Consider the following 19,692-nt stretch of genomic DNA (forward strand, 5'->3'; position numbering starts at 1 on the left):
CTCACCTCCCTGCTCCTACTCCTGATGACCAATGGCCAGGCCTCTAATTTGTAAATCCGGGTTTACCCGTTTGGAAAATGGGTTGGATAATAGATGCCTTCCTCACCAGGATGTTGAGCTTTAATTACCATTTGCAACATTGCTTAAGACGTTGAGATGAAAGACAGTTTAAAAAGTTCATGTTATTGGCATTAGTAATAAAGCTGAGGAATTTGTTTGTGAGTTTGCAAGGTTGTCAAAAATGGGAATGGGGGGAAAAAAAGGTTGATTTTATGTGGAAAATCTTGCCCAAAAAACAGCCACAGATTCTGGTTGGTATAAATAGCAAGAACATGCTGTACCTCAAATGATTTTGCAAATTTCACATTCTTTCATGCCCCTGAAAAGATAGAACCCACACTTCCAAAATTGAAAACAAGAAGTTACCTGGGGTTATAAAGCAGGAAATTTAGGAGCCAATTTTTGTCTGAGACCATTCTCTGTTCTCCTCATTTTTTTTTTAAACAAGAAAAATGCAGTTAAAGCACAGGGTTCTTTATTTTTTACCATCAATACTTTTCTTTTTGTGTTCTAATTACATTTCTACCAATCGGGTAGCTAACAAGGACTTTGAGAAACCTGCCAATTTTTGTGAAGGCTTTATAAAGGAGAGATTAAGATAAAATAAAAAGCTAAAACTCAGCCTATGCCCTCAAAGTGTTTACCATTAAGCCAGAAGATAAATAGGAGTGAGTGGCCTATATTTAGAATTTATTTCATAGTGCCCTGTTATTAATAATAACTGCCTCCTTTGGAGTGTCCAAAGTCCTTTGAAATGCATTACTTCATTTGATCCACTGACAATGCTGAAATTACAAGCTCTGGTTAGAGGGTGAGGAAGCTCAGACAGAAGTGACTTTCCCAAGGCCACGCAGCCTACAGATGATGGTGTTGGGACTTAAATTTAGTCTTGGGAATTGGAATGGTCTAGAGGAATCTAGTAGAAAGTTCTAATGTTCTTTCCACTGTAGTGCCCCTCTTGGTAACTAATCAAGAACCCTGGCCTTTTGGCCCAGGTTCGAGTCCAGCCTAGACCAAAGACCATTGCCACATAGCATCTAATCAGAGAGGAAGAATAGTGTAGATGTGAAGGGTATGAGTCTTGGACTCAAAAGCTCTGGTTTTTCTCCTAGCTCTTAAAAATTGTGTATATTGGAAAAAATGACTTGAGTTTGCTGAGCCTCAGTTTCCTCATCTATTAAATGGAGATATAATAACATTGTTTTCTTCTTCCCTAGGTTCTATTAAAAGAGATAATCTATGGAGTGCACTTAGCCCAGTACCCTGATATATATGATTTGCTAAGGATTATTAGGTGAGATCTTGTATACAAATGAATGGTGAGTGCAACTATCAGCCTTGAAAGGAACCATCTTGGGCCAAGAACTCAAATAAATTTAAAAAAAAAAAACTTCTATTTTGAGATAGTTGTAGATTTACATGCAATTGTCAGAAATACTACCAAGAGAGATCCCCTATGCTGTTCACCCATTTCCCGCCAATGATAACATCTTGCATAACTATAGTATAATATCACAACCAGGAAATTGATATTGATATAATTCAACCACCTTATTCATATTTCAGCAGTTTACATGCACTCATTTGTGTGTACATGTGTGTTTAGTTTTATGAAATTTTATCACACAGGTTTGTTTTACCACCACCACAGTCAAGATAGAGAACAATTCCATTTTAAAGATCCCTCATATAAACCTTTTATGATGATAGTTTTCTTCCTTCTTTCTCACTTCCCTAACCCTTGACAATCATTAATCTCTTCATCTCTATAATTTTGTAATTTCAAAAAACATATATGTAGATGTACGTATATCTATATCTATAAATATAGATATACTGTATGTAGCCTTTTGAGGTTGGCTCTTTTCATTCAGTATAATTCCTTTGAGATCCAATGATATTGTTGCAGGTAGCAATATTTTCTTCCTTTTCCTTTCTGCATAATATTCCATAGTATGGATGTGCCACAATTTGCTTTACACTCACCCATTTGGTTTGTTTCCAGTTTGGAGCTATTATGAATAAAGCTATGAACAATTATGTACAGATTTTTGTGTAAATATAGTTTTCATTTCTCCGGAATAAATGGCCAAGAGTACAATCATTGGATATTGGTAAATGTATGTTTAATTTTGTAAGAAACTGCCACACTTTTTTCCAGAGTGACTCTGCCACTTTACATTACCACTAGCAATATATAAGTGATTCAGTTTCTCTGCATCCTCATCAGCATTTCATGTTATTACTATTTTTATTTTAGCCATTCTGATAGGTATGTAGTTATAGCCCATCGTGGTTTCAATTTGCTTTTCTCTAATGACTAATGATGAAGAACATCTTTTCATGTGTTTATTTGTCATCTGTATACTCTCTTCAATGAAATGTCTGTTCATGTCTTTTGCCTATTTTCTAATTAGATTGTTTGATTTTTACTGTTGAATTTGAGAGTTCTTTGTCAATATGTAGTTTATAGATATTTTCTCCCAGTCTGTAGCTTTTCCTTTCATCTTTTGCACAGAGTCTTTCACAGAGCATGAGGTGGTTTGTTTGTTTGTTTGTTTTTTGATATGGTCCAACTTATGAAACTTTTCTTTCATGGGTTATGATTTTGGTGTCAAGTCTAAAACCTTTTGCCTAGATTTAGATCTCGTAGATTTTTCTCCTATTTTTTTTTCTAAAAGTTTTATAGTTTTACATTTTATATTTAAGTTCTTGATCCATTTTGAGTTAATTTTTGTATAGGGTGTGTGGGTTTGGTCGATGTTCTTTTTCTTTTTCTTTTTCTTTTTTTTTTTTGCCAATGAATGTCCAACTGCTCCTGCACCATTTGTTTAAAAGGTGATCCTCCTTCTCTTGAATTGCTTTTACACCTTTGTCAAAAATTAGTTGGGCTATTTGTGTGGGTCTATTTCTGGGCCAAGATCTGAAAACCAATTTTGATGCAAATATTGAACTTGGGTGAACAAAACACATGAAATCAATCCACACAAAGACTCAATAAAGACTCAGCATTTATGAGGCAATCTAAGTATGAAAGTATAAGAAATTGACTGTAAGTACTCTGATCATTCAAACATAGGCTTTGGGAAGTGGTCCAAAGCAGCAGGATGTATTGAAACAGGCCCTGACTTTGGAGCCAGGGAGATGTGCAACTGAACTGTGATTTTATCACTTATCATCTGAAAGACATCGGGCAGGTAAATGAGTTAACAAGCCTCCTGGAGCCTCACCTCTCTGTCATTCATTGGAGATCATATTACCAGCCTCAGATTAGTTTGTGGACCAATGAGATGGAGTCCTGAAAAAAAAAAACACAATGCAATTGGTCCACAGCAGCTACAGCAGGAACAGATCTGAGGGATGGTTTCAGAGTTTTACCCCATATTCTCTATCAGCCCGCTCCCAAGTATCCGAAGCAAACATTCACTATAAGTAAAAAGTGTGCTTACTATGCAAATGTGCTTTACAAATGCAGCTTTGAGACATTTCCTAGTCCCTCTCTTCACCTGAGGTACTCCTCTTAAACCCTTCTCTTATAGAAATTGCAGAGATGCTACAGGTCCACAGAATAGGTTGGGCATCTTTTCTCCCAACATCAGAACTTAGTGGGTTTGTCCTCAAGACTCGAATTCAAGGGTCCACATTTCAACTTTGTCTGGCTACTGATCAGCCCTGCAAAGAGGGTTCATCATTTTCATTCCCTGTATGAAACTTGGTGTCCATCTCCCAAAGTGGCTTAGGAGGGCCAAGAAATAACAAAATGCAGAATACTTAGCAGATTTCCTCACGCCTTACATGTGTTAAGCACTGTTGAGCAGCGGTCAGTAAACTACAGCTCAGGCCCAAATCTTGCGCCCCCACTCACCCCCATGCCTGTTTTTGTGTGGCCTGAGAGCTAAAATAGATTTTACATTTTGAAGAGTTATTAAAAGAGAGAAAGGAAGGAAGGAAAGGAAGGAAGGAAATGAAAGAAAGAGAAGAAAGAAGGAAAGAACATGCCACAGAGATGTATGTGGCTTTCAAAGTCTAAATATGTACTATCTGGCCCTTTACAGAAAAAAATCTGCTGGCGCCTGTTTCAGGGGATAAAACTGAGGCTCAAAGAAGGGGAAGATGTCATATACCTGAATTCACACAACAAGGAAATGGTCTAGCTATGCATCCATTAATCTATCCAAAATATATAGATTGGACTCTCTTTATATACATAGAGAAAAATCACTACAAAAACGTGGGATAGTACAGTATTTCCCAAAGTGGATTCCAAGGTAACCACATCCCAGGAGTTGCCCAGGAACGACATGTCTTCAGCTTAAATGAGTTCTGGACACTCTGAAAACTCCATAACCTCCTCTTTAAAGATCACTATGTATATCAGCCTATCAAGGCTCTGAGAAAGTCCTGAAGAAAAGAAAATAATCTGGTTACTTTTGTTGAACTTCAGCATGTCTCAAATTTATTCAGCTGGAAAACTCTTGTTTTGTTCTGTTTATTTTGACGATAGCTATGTAATATCATCCCTCAGAAACATTTTGGAAATTTTGAAGTTGTAGGCCAGTCACTTGGGTTTGAAAGCTGGCCTGGCCATTTCTTGGCTTCCAAACCCTGAGCAAGTCATCTAGCCTCTTTGAGCCTCATTGGTGGAAAGAGAAGATTTATTTCCGCCTACATCTCTGATACCTTTTCCTGCCTTTAGAGCTGCATTTCCCACAGAGGTGTTCAGGCAATCTTCCATTCTGTTGTGCTAGGAGTAGAGGATATTAGGGCTTTATTTTTTCCCTCTGGTTAGATATAATTCTATAATTTTCCAGAAAGACCAAGGCCTCCGGGTCACACTGGCTGCCCTTTTATGCCACGTATGCCCTGATAAAGGAGGATAGAGTGGATTAGGTTCTAGAACAATCAACCTTAAAAAGTCGAGAATGTAGGACTCAGGGAGACAGATGGAATACAGCCAATAAAAGGACTTGTCAACATCCAGAAACTTGTTGGAACGGGGTTTATTATTTCCTAGAGGTGCTGATGAAGGAATTCGTAATATTAAAAGAATGCAGCCATTGTGGAATCCAGCCTACACTCTATAATTAACACAGCATTAAGTCATAGAATTTCGGCAAGATTCCAGTCTTAGAATGGTAAGCTTGCCTTACAGAGAGATGCCCAAATAAACCTATATTTGTTCCAATTGGTTGATTCTGTGAATATGTTGCCTCTCTTTTGCCTCTGGATCATTGCATGTGCTATTGCCTCTCCCTGAGTCACCCTTTCTCTTGCTATTGCTTGATTAATTTGTACCTTTCCTTCCAGTCTCCATCAATGTTACCTGGACCCTCATAAGAATGGCAATAGATTCCCTACCTAATTGTTGCCATAAATCCTCTGTCTTCTCCATCAGAGTACTTACCTGGCCTTCTATTGACTTTGTTTTGTTGGTAGGTCCCAGGAGGGCAGAGACTGGGAATGGAACTGAGATCCTCTGATACTAGGTGTGAGACTCTATTTCATACCCTTTGACCACTTAAATAACTTAAGTCCTCCCCAGTAGATCTTCCACGGCCTTATTTTAGTCTTTCTTGTCATCGCCAAAGAGGTTCAGACTGTTTTGGAAAATAATTTTATAGCTAATGGGATCTTGAAGTAGAGGAAAATTTATCTCATTCTAAGGGGTAGGAGAAACGTGTGCCTTTGGACCTTGGATTTAAATGAGCGAACAAATCCCTGCTAATTCTCTTTCCTTGCTGGGTCCTGTCTGCTTCATATTCAGCAAAGCCAGCCCATGTCATCCATGATTTATGCCCTGCTGTTTGCTCTCTTCCCCCAGAACATTAAACACCCTGAGCACAAGAAGAAGAGGTAATCTCAGGATGCTTGGCTGCCAGATGGGTATTTGGGGTGGGCTTTCTGCACTGGTGGGAAACAGGAGGAGGTTGAAATGTGAAAACAAAAAAAGGCAAAAAGAAAAAGAAAAAGAAAAGACCCATAGGGCTTGCACATAAAAGAAACAAGAAAGCCTCTGTTTGCTTCAACCTTTGCAAAAACCATTGGCCTTGGAGCTGAGAGACCTTGGTACTCATTTAACTTGTTTACTGAGCACCTTGGGGTAAGGCTCTGTCTGGGTCTCAGTTTCCCTATCTATTAGAGGGTCTGGAAGACTTGAGCTCCCCATAGCCTCAGGGATCTGAAGCTAATTGGTACAGAGGCCTTGCATGGAGAGAGGAGTGTAGTACAGTGGTTAACCATGTGGACTCCAGTCTCACCTTCCACTGGCTGTGTGGTCATGGGCAAGCATGAGGGGGTTAATCCCCTGGACCTTCCTCATTGGGCTGCTGAAAACTAAAGCTCTCAGTGGTACTGGCACTGAGTCAGCACTTAATAAGAGTCAGTTATTATTGGGGCTGTTGTTCCTGAGATGGTCTCCGATTGTGACCTTGGTGTTTCTCAATCTGAGTCCCCTGCTTGGGGCCTGGCTGGTGGGGGCAGGGCGTCCCTGCCAGCACCTGGAAACTCTGGGCAGAAGGGAGGAGGAGCTATTTTCAGTGGATTCTGGTTCTATTTGTGGCTGTGAGTTGGCCCAGGCCGCAGGGAAGCTTTGGGTATAGCAAGCTGGGTGCTGAAACCGGTGTGTTGTCTTACATTGGGGAGAATAGAGAGAGGAGACAGGGAGAGAAAATGGAGAGGAGGGAAGGGTCCCTTCTTTCTCATGGTCCTCCTCCCCAGCAATCCCTTTCTATCCTATTCTTGTCAATTTCATCACCTTTGCCTTGGGCGGGGATTTAGAGGGGGTTGACTGATTTCAAGGTGAATTTAGTAACATGGAGCCCTTATTCAATCTGGGTAACATAATGTTTCCAACCAAACAGCATTGATTTTCTCAAACTGAAGTGAGATTCCTATTCCCAGAGGAATTGCAGGGTATTTATTAAGGTGTGAGCAGTGTCTAAACCACCGAACACCTAAGTCATTTATCTAAGTGTAGAGGAAGCACTCTCATTTTCCCACTGGACTCTGGGACAGTACCTGGCCACAACCTGACCCTCCCCCCTCCCCCACTCCCCACCATGTGACCTAGCAACTTGCTTGGCTTCTTAAATCATTCTGGGCCTCAGTTTCTTCATTTATCGTAATTGGGGGTGGAGCGGGGGCATACCAGGGAGACATTTGGAGCTCTTGAGTCCTTTCCAGATACAATTCTGTGATTCTTTGATGCAATAATCAAATAAGGTGAGGCTGGATCCTTTAATCAGATGATGATTGGTAGGACTGGGAGGATCTGGAGAGAGGATGACATCCTACCCTGTCATTTTCTGGATGAGAAAACTGAGGCCCTGAGGGTGGGGTCAGGTCAGGCAGTGAGTCAAGAATCCAGGCCTCCTACTTGGAATTGCAGCAGGCCTTTCCTGACATTGGTTTGCTAGGCACCTCTCCATGGAAGAATGGGATAGAAACACACCTACTGAGCTCTACTGTGCATGTCACATGTAGTAACTCATTTAACCCCCTTAATAATTCATTTTCTGGATGGAGTGCCCACATAGTAAGGTATGGTGACAGGTTTGCCTAATTCAAGAATTCAATCAGTATTTAAATGTTTCCCAAAATCCAGTTATTTGGGTACTAACCTCATGGATTTTTGACATAATCGGCTTTGTACTAACATTTACTTAGTATTTTCTTTGAACCAATCCATAATTTTTTTATTTTTATTATTTATTTATTATTTATTTTTATTTATTTATTTATTTATTTTAGGCGAGGCAACCATAGGTTGACCTCACAGATTGCAAGGACCTTGTCAGCTTATAATCCCTTATTTTTTATATTTTACGCCAACAGCACCTGGTCTTCCTAGGTGGTCTCCCATCCAAATACTAACCAGGCCTGGCCCTGCTTAGCTTCTGAGATCAGACGGGATCAGGCTTGTTCATGATGACATGGCCATAGACAATCCATCATTTTATATAAGTATATTTAGCCCCATCCTCAGCAAAGGTATCTGTAATACTAAGTTTGATCTGTGATATTTTTCCAAATCTATATTAAACATAAATATTTAAATTAAAAATCCATGTACCAACTAAAAATGACTCTGAGGTTGAGAAATTTCATTGAATACTCTTTACCAGTGGTTCTCAAACTTGTTGGTTTCTTTAAAATTATTGAGGGTCCTAATGAATTTTTGTTTATGTAAGTTATGTCAGTTGATATTTATCTTGCTAGAATTTAAAACTGACAAAATATTAAAGTGTTTATTTATTAAAACATCATGATTTAAAAAATAATATTGTAAGCCTATGACATATTACTACAAATAACACATTTTTATAAAAAATAGCTGTATTTTCCAACATAAAACAATTTAGTGAGAAGAATGGCATCGTTTACACATTTGCAGGTCTCATTAGAGTTATACTTAACAGAAGAATTCTGCATTCTCATATCTGCTTCTGCATTTTCTGTGGCAATTTGTTTTAGCTGAAATATGTGAAGACAATTCAGCTTTATACAATTCAGATAATTGTGGATATTCTTATTTGATACTACATTGAAACTTGATAAGTAGTAGCTTCTTAAAGTGTAGTTGCATAGATTCATATGAACGAATTTTTTGTTCTCAGTTATACTAAAATCCATTGGTTTATCTTGCATTTTGAATGGATCTTTTATTCATGCATGATTTGGAAACATAATGTATTGGACATTTGGAAAATATTGGTTCACTGGGTTATGCAGCTCTTCCAAATTTTGACACATTTCATATACAATACCAAAAATTCACTTTAGTTAGTATTACCACCAATATAAGCAGAAAAGAAATTTAGGATTGGGAAGTTGTCAAGTTTTGGTAGAACATTTAAGTTTTTCAAAATTCTAATTAAGCTCAAATTTTATCATTGGCAAAAGATACTATCATCTGTTTTACTTGATGTGAAGAGCTCATTTAATAGATCTTTGAGAAAAATGTCTGCCAAATATCCAAGTCTGAATAACTGTAGTTTGCATATTGACCATTTTTTCAAATAAAGTAAAAATAGGGTTTTTTTTTTACACCTTTTCCCCCTAAAAAAATAGTTAGTTAAGATTGCTACTTAAACAATTAATTGCACAAGGGCTTTTCCTTAATATAACCATTCTACTTCTGCACATAGCAAAAGTGCTTTCTGTGGGGGGAGTAAGTGATGAATGAGTATGTGGTTTTATTTTAGAGTGATGAAAATGTTTTGGACCTGAGTAGTGGTGGTTGTTACACAATATCGTGAATGATCTAAATACTACTGAATTGTTCACTTTAAAATGGTTCATTTTACGCTAGTTGAATTTTACCTCAATAAAACAGTGAAAGTGCTTTTTGTGTAATTTCCATTTAATCACAGGACATAATTTAAAAGACTTGTATTCAAAGGTCTAGAGTTAATAAAATTAATTCTTGTACGGCTTTGTCAAGGATATTCTTAAGTCAAACTGGCATTTTGTTGACTACTAGTGCATGTTAGTGAAGATGACGATGGCTACTAGTACAGATGGTACAACTGCCTCGATTTGTGCCAGCAATTTTACCACCACTGCTTTTGTGCCATCGGTGCAGATGTCAATGCGGTAAAAAAAAAATAATAATAATTTCTTAGTATTATTATTAAAATAATTTTGACCCATAGAGTCCTTTGAAAGAGTCCCAGGACTCCCCAGGGCCCCATGGACCACTCTTTGAGGACTACTGCTCTATGCCAAATTTGAGTTAAGCTGACCCACTCTAGCAGTGGGAGTGCAGGGAAGATTCAAATCTTCCCTGGAGATTTGAATCTCATAAATGTGGGTCCAGTTCTAGTTTCTATCTGATCCTGGGCAAGTGGTTTCTCAGAGTTGAGGGTCTCAGTTACCCTTGTCTGCTAGCTGGGCTGGAAGGCCAAGGATATGCTGAAGGGTTAGGAGAGTTTGGGGATGATTCACACAAAGCACTCACTGAAGAGGAAGTGACTTTCATCATTAAGTGGCAAGACTTAATTTTGAAAGGTTGCATTTTGGGGGCTTTAGGGACTTCTGCCTTCCAAGGGGCCCTGCGTGACCTTGGGAAGCCTCCATCAATCAACCTTTCCATCTGTCTTAGGCTACTTCAAAGAGTCCCTGAGCAGCTGGAAGAACATTTTCAGCTTTGAAGATAGCAGGGGGGAAGGAGGCTAGAAAGGGTAGCAGAAAGAGGGGAGGAAGATCAGATGGGAAGAGGGAATCCCTCACATGAAAAATAGACTTTGAGTGAGAAGCCCTCACTGAGCCTGGATTAGTTTTCCATCCCTTTTCTTGACTCACTGCACAAAGTTTAGGGCTTTGTCTTCAGCCAAAGGCCCCGGCTCCCCCAATCTCATACATTGGTTTGACTTTTCATAGAGTACAAAAAATTTTCAAACTCATTACCTTAAAGAACCCTTACACACCTCTGTGAGGTCAGCAAAGTAATGAATTGGACCCCACAGAGCCAGTGAGAAAATTGAGGCGTAGAAAAGGGAAATAAGGAACAAATAAGTGGAGGCACTCAAATTTAAGTCATTAGACTCAGACCAGACTTTTTTTCCATTGCTTCTTCTTAGGCCCTTCTTGAAGTGAATTTTCAAGGCCATGCAGCAGTTTTTTTTATTCAGAGACGGTTTACTAAGGTCTGCCTTAACAGTAATCAGGTGGGCAGCAGTGGGAATGAGGTGTAGTATGAAATTTAAAAGCATGCTCTTGGAATCAGATTGTCTGAGTTCAAATCCTGACCTTTACATCTCCTCACGTGTAAAATGGGGGAGAATGGCAATACCTGCTCAGAGGGTTGTTATAATTAGATATACATGTAAAGTGCTCATATAGCATCAGCATATCTTAAGGTTCAGCCCAAATTAGCTATTATGAGAACAAGGAGGTGCAAAAAGCGATTTTATGGGCACAGAGAAATTTCTCCTATGTCCTACATATTAGTTGAAGATTCAATTTAAAACTTCTCAAGCCAGATTAAAAAGCAAATACGGTGATATTCTGCCTATAAAGTGATCAAAGTGATATGCCAATAGTCCATTCTCTCCCTGCGTGGATTCCTGAGGATTGGCTGAGTGGATGTCAGATAGCCTATTGGCTGAATCTTTCCCCTGAGGCACCTCATTGGGGGAGCTGTTCTGGAGTCAGGTGCTAGCTTTGATCCAATCAGAGACCACTCAGCTAGGGCAACCCATCCTCCAGCCTTTGTCTGAACAGAGGTTTGGGGAGCACAACATGTGCTCAGAGGGGGCGGAAACTGATGGGAACCTTATTTTATCCAACAACTGGAAAAACAGGTGGGAAACCCTGTATTTTGTTTGTCGTTCATCTATTTTCTGTACTATTTCCTCTCTCATTCCATAAAGGCTATAATCATATTACAGAAAGGGGAATGAGGACAGAAAGATACAAATAAAGGTGCAAAGTTGGGAATGAAGTGGAGTGCAGTTAATATGAAGACTTGAAGTGCCAACAGTAGGCCATCAGAGCTTCAAATTTAGCCCTTGGCTTTCGGGAAGCCAAAGTGAAAAGATGCACAATCAGCGGTATAACACTAATTATCAGAAAGGAAGAGCATCCATTTCTGTGAGAGTAAAGCAAAGACTTTCCTAACTTTGAACTCTACTCTAATTTCTTACTTGGGATTTTATTTCAGGTGATGATGCCATGAAGTGGGCAGTACAGCCTAGTGGGTGAGAACGTAGTTTTTGTTGAATTCGTATTTAAATTTTGTTTTAGTGCAGCTTATTCTGGGGCTGTAGCTTGTTCATCTGTAAAATGGAGATAATAACAGTATCTACCTATTAAAGCTGTGAAGATTCAGTTAGATGAACTGTATAAATAAATATTAGCTATTAGTTAATCAAGAAATTTGACTGCCCACTACTTGTCATGTGCAGTTCTAGGGGATAACAATGATGAACAAAACAGACAAACTCCTTATTTTCAAGTAGTTTTTGCATTGGAATGGATAGAAAGACAATAAACATGAAAAATAGATGAATCATTGCAGAGAGTGCTGTGGTAAAAACAATACAAAAATTCAAAAGTAGACTTCATTTGATTGGTTCTCTCAGCCATCGTCCAGGAAAGTCAAGGGTATAATGTTAAAATGCAACTCCGAGGAGGTGAATTCTTAGGGCCTAAGGTAATTCAGTCCTGATGTGTAGAAATCTTCTGCAGACTCTTGTGGATGGGGTACGATTTATTTTTCTGTTTGAAAACTCACTTCTTCCAGCTGAGCAGTTTGAAATCGCATTCTAAGGAGAACTTTGAGCCCACTAAACTTACATGCTTAAATTAGTTTTAGCCTCATCATAACTATAGGTTAAAGATACTACGTACTTATTGTTCTATTTTACTGGTTAAGTAGAATGAGGCATTGTCTTGTCCAGGGCTACAGAGCGAGGAAAAGATGCCTCCCCAAAATCTGTAGAAACGCTTTTGGTTTTTCCTGCTCGCCCATTTCCCACCAGTTTTTCCCTCCTCCTTCTGAGCTTCTCAGCCAATCCTTTCTCTCGCGGCGGGCATTCCTATGGTCCTAAGCCCCGCCCACCGCAAGGCGTGACCAACGCCCAGGCCCCGCCCCTCCCAACCCGCGATGGCCCGCCCTCTTTCTCCCGACCGCCAGCTGAGAACTCGAGCGTGCGCGCGCGCCCCCGCTCGCGGCTTGGCTCGGCGTCGGGAGCGCGCTCTGTGTGGCCGCTGCCGCCATGTTGTTGTGGTTGTGAGAAGGCGGCAGCGGCGGAGGAGCGGCCAGACGCGACGCTGCAGCGGCCCAGGCGCTGCCCCGCGCCGGCCCTGGCTGGGAGCCTCGTGGGGTGGCGGAGGAGGCCGTGCCGTGGCGGGCCTCGCCATGTCCTGCCGCCGGGTAAGAAGCCCACCCCCCCTCGTCTCCTCCGGGGTTGAGGAGGAGCTGGAGGAGGGGCCGGCCTCGGCCCCGGCGCGGCGGCTGTCACCCTCTGGAAGAGGTGGCGGCCCACGGGGGGGCTGTAGACGGCGTGCGTGCCCCAGAGACGGGTGTTCGAGGCGGCGGCAGTCGCCGCCAAGGGGTGGCTTGGGGAGTGGGAGCGCGGTGGCCCGGCTCAGCCCGGACCCTCGGCTCTGGGGAGGCGGGGTCCCGGGCCGGGCGGCCTTCCCGGACCTGGCGGGACGGGCCCTTGGGGCTAGGGATATGAAGCGCTACCCCCAGCGCGTCCATATAAATGCCCACAGACCCCCGGGAGGTGAGTGTGCACCCCTTGCCCCGACCGGGTGTTTGGGAGTTCACTGTGGCTAGAGGCCGGAGGCTAAGAGCCAGCGGAACCAGCGGAGCTACCGGGGCGAGCGATGCGGGCCCGAGACTTGTGGGAAGGAGGAGTGGCTGCCTGACTGTGCAGCAGGGCATCCTCTTGACCTGGTAGTACTTGGGTGGAAGGATGGTTCGGAGGCGGTTGAGAAAGCTCAGGGAACACTGGTCAAACAGCTCCGCAAAAGATTACAGTGTTATTTCTTAGGTGGAAATGGTGCTGTTTTATGTATTGCATTGTGCTGCTTAGGACCCCTAAAATCATACTGTTGATTGGACTTTGGGCTGGTAAACTTATGTCAAAAAAAGAGAGTAATGGGGCATATTTCACTTTAATAAACTTCTCTGGGGTCTGATAATCTCACAGTTTTGCACATGAACTGCTGTAGGTATTGATGTTCAGGTGTCTTCTGCAGACCGAGGCCTAAATTCTTGACTGTTTTGGTATCTTGATGTCCACTTTGTTAATCTGGCAGTATCTGTTTTTTTCGCAGTGAAAAAAGTGCGCCTACTTTTCTAGTTTAGGTTCAACTTAGTTTCTTATTATGTGGAAGGTGATGCCATTGGAGTCCTGGGTTGAATTACAAGAGACAGTTTTTTAAAATGTAAAATGCTTGTGATTTGTACGTGGAGAGGGGCAGAGACCTCTCCCTTTCAGATTCAAGGCTGTTTCTGTAGGGCAAGAGTCACGATCCTCGTTTTTGTTGGGAGACCAAGTAAGTTATGTTGGTGGCATGCAGAAGGTCTTTCCTTTTAGGGCCTGTGACTTGGATGGCTAGAATAGTTTACAGAATGACAGCTTTAAGTAAGCCCAATACTCAAAGTAGTATTAAACTAGATTTGGAGGGTTCTAGAATTTTAGATTGGCTGCCTATGGAGGCCTCTTTCAGCTTTAATTACCTCTCTCATTTTCAGATGACCCAGAGCAGTTCATGTGACCAGCACAGTGGTGCAGCCCCACTTGTAAGTACGTTAATGGCAAGCCAATAGGAGGACCCTAATTTCTCAGCTTATAGATTAGGTTCTTTAGTTCAGTGCTAGTTAAATACTGGTCATCAGAAATAGTATGGACTGCCTGAAATGCTGATTCTTGGTCCTCACACTGGGACTCCGTGAATTAAAACCTCTGAAAGAGGGGCCTGGGAATCCATCCTTACAAAGCACCCTGAATGATACTGGTCAGCCAGGTTCGTGAACTTCTGCTTTAGGTTACCTTTGGTATTCCAAAAGATTCTTATTAATTACAGCTTCTGAGAGAGTGCTTTTAATTGTTTAGAGCTCTTTAAGAATTTGAGAGGTAGGGAAGAAGGGGAAACCTGAGAAATTTAAAACTGAAAATTGAGCATCTCCTAATAATGGATTTATGTAGAGGAAACAGATGTGTTGCCCAGAGTTATTTATGCAAGTCCTCAGGAACACAGCTAGATAAAATTAGATACTGCTTGACTGGAGAGATGTCCAGAGACATATGGAAGAATCCAGAGGAAAGAAGCAGAGGGAGAGACAGTAAGTCTACTTCTTGCTCACTTCGTCTGTCAGAGGTGCTTCTCTACATCATGATTGCTCCTAAACCATCTCACCCAGGTTTCTAGTAAAGTGAGGGTAGGGTGGGTGAGTTAGCAGTCTTTTGAGACAAGGGTTGTAAACCAGAAAGCTTTAATGTGAATTGTGAAAAGTTCTTGAAATTTGCCTTAAGGCATGAGGAGAGTGGTAAAGGCAGTTTTTAAATCTGTTCTAATTCTGGTTAACACCTTCTGTGGTAAAGTGGAATGCTGAGTTATGAAGGAAGTATTCATATTGCAGAAGGGTGTGTGGTTTGTAATAAGTTTTAGAAGTGTTGGCAGAAACTGTTGTTATAGTTGTGTAGGGTAGTGAAGGAGTTTAGTTAATATTCTGGCAAGTCATGGAGTAGTATTTTTAGAGAAGTGCACCTAGTTGTGCATTATAAGAACCAGAGGCCATGTCTATTTTGTTCTTTGGTGTCTCCATTACCTAGCTAACTGGAGTTACTATACCCTGAGATGTTTGAGTAAATGAATGGTATTGAGATGGGAAATCTGTTAATGATGGTTGATAACAACGTTAGTTATTAAAAGCTATTTGATATCTTGCATTGGATTAAAGAGCCAGTTTTTAGCCCATGTGGTTCGGAACTTTGAGTCCTGCAAGAAATTCTGTTTTCTAAAGATTGTCATTGTACACTATTCTGTTCCCTAGTTTTTGGTCTTAAATGTGTCTTTAAAAAATGTGTCTTCAATTTTTTAGGTGTTAATGACTTTTTTTGGACCACATTTTATTAAATGCGGAGGCATTTAGAATAGTGGGAAGTCGTAGATTGGCAGAGGGTCTGTGTCATTAATTGAATAACTGCTTTTGGGAATGTCACTTCTCTGGGCCTTAGTTTTCTTATCTTTACAATTAAAGGCTTCTACTCATTAATCTCAAGTAGTTTCTCCAGCCTGATTCTGCAAATCTTTAATAATTTGTAATTGTGTTATTTGGTATTCATCTCATAGGTAGATGAAACCTTTTTAATCAAAACAAACAAACAAACATTGTCTTGGATTCTGCTTTTAGCTTATGGATTTTATACATTGTCCAGAAGTGCTCTGGAAATTGAGTGTATGTTGTATTATGCAGAAACAACATGCTTATGCTGTTGTAATTCATGTAGTGTGGAAATCAAAACGGATTTCACATAGGGAACTTCATAATTTAGTGTGAAGCCACAAGATTAAGGATGGTTTGAGGGAAGTTTGTGCAATTTATGTGGCCAGCTGTTTATTACAGACCACCCAATTCTGTAATTTTCTGTGATGAATTTATAGGTAATTTTATAATCAGTGAAATGCTGATTTAAGACACAGTAGGAGATCATAGCTGTATTGAATTGAACTAGGATTCCCAATAAATTTAGAGGCTACCAAAATTGTTTACCTTCATTACTACTTTTAATTTTAATTGTATGATACCAATATTGGTATCATGCTTTCATCTTCACTTTTGCATCTAGAAACTTTAATACACTTTTTAAATTCATATTTGTATCATGTTAAGAATGAAAATTGTTGTAGCATGAGAATGAATAGATTAGTAAATCCTGGGTTCAAGCCTAGGTTGTGCTCTACATTAGCTGTGTTGTTTCTGGCAAGCCACGTATCCCCTCTGAGCTTCAATTCCGTCACTAGTAAAAGGAAGAAGGGCAACTTCTGTTTATTTCACAATGTCAGGGAGGATCAGATGAAATGTATATGGAAAGCAATCAAACAATGTAAGGAGATATTAGAATCCTATTGTATTACAATCCTGTTCTATTTTCTTGGAAGAGTTGGCTTATGGAGCAATGGTAAATTTGCTACATGTTGTTAAGTGCAAAATTTATTTATTCATTCATTCATTATTATTATTTATGCCTACAGCACCTGGTCTTCCTAGGTGGTCTCCCATCCAAGTACTAACCAGGTCCAGCCCTGCTTAGCTTCAGAGATCAGACATTGGGCTTGTTCAGGGTGGCACGGCCATAGACCATGGACCGTGGCTCCACTGGGGCGTGAACCCAGGACTTCCTGCGTGTAAAGCAGATGTGCTAACCGCTACACTATGGAACCACGTCCTCAAGTGCAGAATTTACAATTTACTGCTGTAATTGATATGGCAACAGAAAAGATTTCAGCTTCTGTACTCTGCCTGGAGAAATCTTTCAGCACTTGTATTCTATCTGCCAATAGGAATAGTCACAGTGTTGCGGGAACTTCAGAGGGACCTAGGATGTCACATTTGTGCCAAGGTTTGCACTTGGAATAGACTTGCTAGATTTCACTCATTTTGTTATATTGAAGCTGTGGAGGAAGGTGGTAGGGTCAAGGAGTTTAGTATATTCTCTGTAAAGTTTTAGTGCTATCTTTTCTAAATGACAGGTGGCAAGTTACAGGGTAATGAAATCGATGTGATTTTAAAAAACATTAAAAAAAGAAAGAAATATCAGCACATAGCAAATGGTAAAAGTTAAGTATTGATTTGGGAAGCTTTGGTATGAAGACAAGATTGCTAACTTGAAATAGGGTAGTTCTTATTTTTTTGTTCTATGCCTGTCATTTTTCTGTAAGATAAATCTGTAATTGTAAAGTATTTAGACTGATTCCACAAACTACATGGGACAAAGTAGTGTTTACAAACTACAAAGTAGTAGTTTTTGGAAGTGCTGTAGAGCAAAAGTAAGTTTTAACTTAATCTCATTTTTAATTTCAAAATGCAATTGTAATTTCTAATTATGAAAGCTACAATACACTTTCGGTATGGAAATTAAAAAAAAATCCCTACAAAAAATAAGAATTGAGATAACTCAGGAGAATAAAGAAAAGTGGAGATAACCATAATCTCACTTAGGTATAATATTTGGTGTTTTTCTTTTTGACTTACACATTATTTACTGAAATACTTTCCATGTCAAATTGATGTTCCCTTAGTGGGTATTTAGTGTTCTGTGATCTGGATGCATCTTAGTTTACAGCAATTCCTTGTTAATGGACATTTTCAATTTTTTTTCTTCAAACAGTGCTTGATGAATTCCTTTCGATTTTTTATACAATTGTGCTATTTCCTTAGGCTAAATTCCTAAAAGTGGGCCTATCTGGTTAAAGGGTAGTATGTTTTAAATTTTAGTATACTCAGAGTGCCCTATAGATGTCTATTTTAAAATCCCACCAACAGTATACTAGTGTCCGATTCCATATGTTCTTGCTAATGATTTATTATCTTTCAGTTTGTTGGTGGGAGTTTAAAATAGTTTGGGAATAGTTTTTCTTTGTTCTTTTTTCAACATCAGATCTTAGCCTCTATGGTTTAACTCTGCAAGGGACAGGTGACAAGGAGGGCAGTGACACGGAGTACTTTACAACAGGGGTCTCTAAACTTTTTGATAGCTCATCTCAACAGTAAAAAAATGTTGAGCATTAATCCTCCAACCTTCGTATTTATTTAATTTACTAACATATATATATGTGTTATATATATATGTTAGTAAATTAATATATTTATATATATATAAATTATATAAATTAATATATATAAATTAATATATATAAATTATATATATATAAATATATATATAACATATATATGTATAGTAACTGGTTATTGTGTCCCTTATGAATATAAATCAACAAAAAATAATGAGAATGAGAATTAAAAATAAAGCTCAGATATCTTTTTCTTGTACTCCAGTAGAGCATCTTGGGTAATCTTTGCAGTATATCATACTCTGCTTGAGATATGACTGCTTTAGATTCTTAAGATTTAATGTTGGGCTTTTATGGATGATTGTTTTGGGGCATTTCCACTGGTTCTGCAGATGTTCCAGCCTAGTCTTTAAAGTGTCCCATGCTGTTGGAATCATATCTGCAATAAGGGCAAACATATAAACCTTGCTCATAAAGCATCAGTGTGATATCTTTTGTCATTGTCGAGGGTAAATAATAGGATAGGAAAGGGCAAATAATAGGATAGGAAACAGTCTAAATGATATGAAGAACTGATAATGTATAGAGCATATTTTAGAACGTCTGTGCTTTATAGAAAGCAGTTCAGTTATAACATATCCCTATTTTCTAAGAGCTTAGGTTTTAGAGACTGAGTAAAGGGATGAATAATTGCTACTTGCTTTCCTTTGCTGACAAAGTACCACAATTAACCTGTCACTCTAACCATTTGGAAGAGCCTGAGCCTTTAACTTTTAAAAAAATGCTTTCTTGGGCCGAAACTTTCCATGATGAATCTTAAATTAAAAAGTAACTTTTTTTTTTTTAAGTTCGAATAAGTTGCTTTTGATTTGGCACCCCCCCACCCCCATCCAATAAGTTATGAAATCAGGAAATGGTGATTTTGCACTAGCAAAATGAGTCTCCCTTTTTCCTCCCATAATGGGGAACTTAATTTCAGTTATTTCATATGGGTCATTGTGGAAGAAAGATAATATTGAAGTGTTAGGTATTGTGAAAGGAGCAACTCAAGTGATTAGTTTTTGCCAGTTAAAAGAAATGAGATAATTTATATTGAAGGTGATTGCTATATACAGTGCTTTGGAAAAAAAGGCCAGCTATTATCCCTTTTTACCTCAGCATGATTTATAAGATTCTTTCATATGTATCTTCTTAGAACCTCAAATGGATTTGAGAGCATCATTTAATCAAGGCTATTGTGAACTCCTTTGGGGGTTACATGCCTAATGTTTGACATTATGTTTAATAAGAGATAGACTCCAAACCCTGCAGAAGTAGGTACTGATGGCTGTTCTCCTTCACTCCACATCACTTAATATATTGTCTAGTACAGAGTAAGCT

The 19,692-nt window shown here is 39.5% G+C and overlaps 1 protein-coding gene and 2 pseudogenes across 14 annotated transcripts in view; 1 reads left to right on the forward strand and 2 right to left on the reverse strand.

Moving 5' to 3' along the window:
- Nucleotides 1–7,884: 7,884 nt before the first annotated feature.
- On the reverse strand, nt 7,885–8,003 carry LOC120602067 (uncharacterized; annotated as a pseudogene).
- Nucleotides 8,004–12,756: 4,753 nt separating this feature from the next.
- The window catches only part of MTMR3 (myotubularin related protein 3), a 121,816-nt gene continuing 114,880 nt past the window's right edge, over nt 12,757–19,692 (forward strand). For all 14 annotated transcript variants that reach the window (XR_005652590.1, XR_005652592.1, XR_005652591.1 and 11 more), the window contains exon 1: nt 12,757–12,937. The gene's annotated coding sequence lies outside the window, so the exon portion shown is untranslated. The remainder of the gene's footprint in view (nt 12,938–19,692) is intronic.
- LOC120602031 (uncharacterized) lies at nt 16,765–16,880 on the reverse strand (annotated as a pseudogene).

The sequence above is a fragment of the Pteropus medius genome, unplaced genomic scaffold, assembly GCF_902729225.1.
Source record: "Pteropus medius unplaced genomic scaffold, Ma_sr-lr_union100, whole genome shotgun sequence".
Taxonomy (NCBI): domain Eukaryota; kingdom Metazoa; phylum Chordata; class Mammalia; order Chiroptera; family Pteropodidae; genus Pteropus; species Pteropus medius.